Here is a 4,202-nt window from a genome sequence, read left to right on the forward strand (position 1 = left end):
TTTGTTTGTTTGTTTTGTTTGTTTGGATGGAGTCTCGCTCCTGTCGCCCAGGCTAGAGTGCAGTGCCGGATCTCAGCCTCACTGCAAGCTCCGCATCCCCGATGTTTACGCCGTTCTCCTCTGCCTCAGCCTCCTGAGTAGCTGGGACTACAGGCGCCCACCACCTCGCCCAGCTAGTTATTTTTGTACTTTTTTTTTTTAGTAGAGACGGGGTTTTCACGTGTTAGCCAAGGATGGTCTCCATCTTCTGACCTCTTGATCTGCCCGTCTCAAGTCCTCCCAACAGTGCTGGGATTACAGGCTTGAGCCACCGCGCCCGAGGCCAATCTTTTTTTATATTTTTTAGTAGAGATGAGGGTTTTACCCATGTTTGCGCCAGCCGCTTGTCTCGAACCTCTTGACCTCAATGGATCCACTGCCTTCGACACCTCCCAAAGTGCTGGGGTTAGCGGGTGTGAGCCACTGTGCCTGGCCAACAAACTACACACCAGCACTTTCTACCCACTGCCAGGGGAGACAGAGGGAATGATACTCTCACAAAGCTCTGAAACTGCAGCAAGAAATGATTGTGCACCAAGGGAGGATGGGGCAGAGGCCTCTTCTAGGAGCCATTCTGTCCTTGCTCTGTCAGCCTTGCATTGCCCATCACAACTGTCCCCCAGAGGTCAGCTGAGTGAGCAGGCCTGTGACGGCAGCCAGCGACGCGAGGAAGAGGGGCTCTGCCAGCTGCTGTGCGACAGCGAGCCCCATCATCCATTGGCCCCAGGACAGCCCCTTCCCTCCCGTACTGGCAAACTGCTTGTCCACCGGGATTGCCCCTGGCTTTAATGTGAACCCAACCACAGAGTTCAGTTGGCATGTAGGCCCTTCCACCGGACATCTTGGCCTCTAACACTGAGCACCTGCTCTGGCAAAAATGTCCTGAGGACTCAAGGCCCCTTGCGTGGGGGCTCCTCCACATGCAGCTCCCTGCCACCACGTGCCCCTATTTCCTCAGGACAGATCTCTCCCCCACACTTCAGAAAGTTCTTTCCTTTCTATCCCACCTAAACTTCACTTGCCTTTGTGGGTTCCCACTCTGCTTGGAGAGGAATCCTTGTGTCATCAGTACCTCTCTTCCACTCCCCTCAAGAACGGAAACCTGGCTTTCCCGTAGTGGCCCCCACATAACCTCCCATTGGCCTGGCCTCCTGCTCCCTGGCCCTACCTTCCCCTGGTATCTCTGTCTTCCTATGCTTCCTCATATTTGAAGTCTAGATCACATCTCCCCCGTCTTTCCCTTCCTCCCTTCTTTTTCTTTCTCTCTATATTGATTTTTTTTAATTATAAAAATAATTAATGGTGTGGCACAGTAGGTCACACCTGTAATCCCAGCACTTTGGGAGGCTGAGGCAGGAGGATCACTTGAGGCCAGGAGTTTGAGACCATCCTGGGCCACATAGCAAGACCTCATGTCTACAAAAAACATTTAAAAATTAGCTGGGCCTGGTGGTGTGAGCATGTAGTCCTAGCTGCTTGGGAGGCTGAGGCTGGAGGATCACTTTAGTCCTAACCTAAACTTGAGGCATGAGTTTGAGGCTGCAGTGGTCTTTGGTGGTGCCACTGCACTCCAGCCTGGGTGACAGGGTGAGACCCTATCTCTAAAAATAAATAATCCTGGCTGGGCACGGTGGCTTACACCTGTAATCCCAGCACTTTGGGAGGCCGAGGCAGGTGGATCACAAGGTCAGAAATTTGAGACCAGCCTGGCCAACATAGTGAAACCCCGTCTCTACTAAACATACAAAAATTAGCCGGGCATGGTGACGCGTGCCTGTAGTCCCAGCTACTTGGGAGGCTGAAAAAGGAGAATCGCTTGAACCTGGGAGGTGGAGGTTGCAGTGAGCCGAGATCATGCCACTGCACTCCAGCCTGGGCAACAGAGCGAGACTCTGTCTCAAAATAAATAAATAAATAGTCCCAAGACTATACAGGTATAACGCTATCACACTTAGTTCTTTCTGGTTCCACCTTCCCAGGAGACACCCATACCTGGGTTCACTGTTTGGGTTTCTTGGCATCCATTTGGTGGTCCCACTGACTCTGAGGTTTCATCCCCAGATTAAAGTTCTTTTTTTTTTTTTTTTTGAGATGGAGTTTCACTCTTACTGCCCAGGCTTGAGTGCAGTGGTGCAATCTCGGCTTACTGCAACCTCTGACTCCCGCGTTCAAGCTATTCTCCTGCCTCAACCTCCTGAGAGCTGGGATTACAGGTGCCCGCCACAATGCCTGGCTAATTTTTTTGTATTTCTTTAGTAGAGACAGGGTTTCACCATGTTGGCCAGACTGGTTTCAAACTCCTGACCTCAGGTGATCCACCCGCCTCAGCTTCCCAAAGTGTTGGGATTACAAGCATGAACCACCATGCCTGGCTGGATTCAAGTTCTTAACTGAAAGTAAGAGAAACAGACTCTAGCTAGCTTAGGCTGGCAAATAATTTATTAAAACTATTCTGCAGCTCATAGTATCTCCAGCAGGGCCAGAGAGTTAGCCAGGAATAATGTCCCAAAGGTCACAGCCAAGCCAGCCTGGCAGAGCCATCCTGGGCACTGACACCACTGTTTGCCAATGCCACTGATTTGGGCCCTGGGTGGTGGTGCTAAGGGCTCACCCCCCTAAGCCTCTGGAAACAGGATTTGGCTGTCACCACCCTCCCAGGGTGCCTTCGTCTTGGTGCCTGCTACAGATTCAGAGTCTGGCACGGGGCCTCTGGCTGGCACAGCCTGCACCTCAGTGGCAAGGGGAGGTTGGGAAGGCCTCACCTGGCTTCTGCAATTGGAAACGAGGATTCATGAGGTGGAGAACTCCCCAAATGTAGGGCATGTTTAGCAGCCAAAAAGGATGGCAGGTGTCCCCTTCTGTTCTTGGTGAGCCCAGCCACCCACATCTCCGCAGCTCTTCCTCCACGTGCTGTACTCTCCCACTTCTGAGACCTCTGACCACAGCCTGCTTACCTGTCCCGCTGCAGGTCCTCAGAGCCACCTCCATCCTCCTCCTTGCAATGGATCCCACTCCACTCACACGAGGGGTCCCGGCTACACTTCGCCATCTGCTCTGTCTGCTGGCAAAAATGACCTCGAGTATTTCTTCCATATGTAGGTTTTTGTCCACAGTTCCAGGCTCATAACTCCCACAGCTGTGTTTAGAGCCTTTGGTTATGATGTTAGGCTTCAGGAGCAGGCCTCTCTGGCCTTGTCCTGTCCTCCTTTCACCTGCCCAAGGCTGGACTCTAATCTTCCTCCACCTTTCTGATTGTGTGACCCTAATTCCAGAGAGGGTCCTGTCCCATACTCTGGGGGAAGGACTGCTGTAGGCATGAATCTTCCATAAAAACCCAAGAGGCCTGGTTCAGAGAGCTTCTGCATAGCTGACCATGTGGAGGCTCCTGGAGTGTGGTGTGCCCAGGGAAGGCACGGAGCCTCCACACCCGTTCCCACTATTTCTGCCCTACATATCTCTTCATCTGTATCCTTTGCAATATCCTTCATAATAAACCAGTAAACATAAGTAAGTGTTTCTCTGAATTCTGTGAGCTGCTGCTCCAGCAAATTAATCAAACCCAAAGACGAGGTTGTGGGAACCCCAGCTTGAAGCCAGTTGGTCAGAAGTTCTGGAGGCCCAGACTTGTGCCTGGTATCTGAGGTGGCAGGACGGGCCTGTTGGGGACTGAGCCCTCAACCTGTGGGCTCTGACTCTGTCTCCAGGTAGGTAGTATTGGAAGTGGATTGGAGGACACCCCGCTGTGTCTGCTGCAGAGCTGATTGCTCACTAGGTGGTGGGGAGAACTGCCCACCCCGCCACCACATTTGGTCACAGAAGTCTGCTCTGTGTTGATTGCTGTTGTGTGAGAGCAGGGGAGAAATCCATTTGAGTTTTTTCTAAACTAGGCTGTGTGTTTTCTGAGGGTAGATTTAGACTACCTTGGGCCCATGGCCTGTTCTCAGTAGCTGAGACCTGAAAAATTTGGAGAATCACTTTGTGCTATGGAAGGACCATAAAACAGGCACTCAGGTGCTGCCGGACAATGGGGCATTATACCTTCAAAATGTGAGTTTCTAGCAAGTCCGCTTCCAGGAATTCATCCCAGGGAATATCTATGGTGTGTACAGAGCAATTCCGTGCCAAAGATGGATAAAGAGGATATCCCAATCTGCCTGTGTGAC

The sequence above is a fragment of the Rhinopithecus bieti genome, unplaced genomic scaffold (assembly GCF_001698545.2).
Source record: "Rhinopithecus bieti isolate Rb0 unplaced genomic scaffold, ASM169854v2 scaffold_48016, whole genome shotgun sequence".
Taxonomy (NCBI): domain Eukaryota; kingdom Metazoa; phylum Chordata; class Mammalia; order Primates; family Cercopithecidae; genus Rhinopithecus; species Rhinopithecus bieti.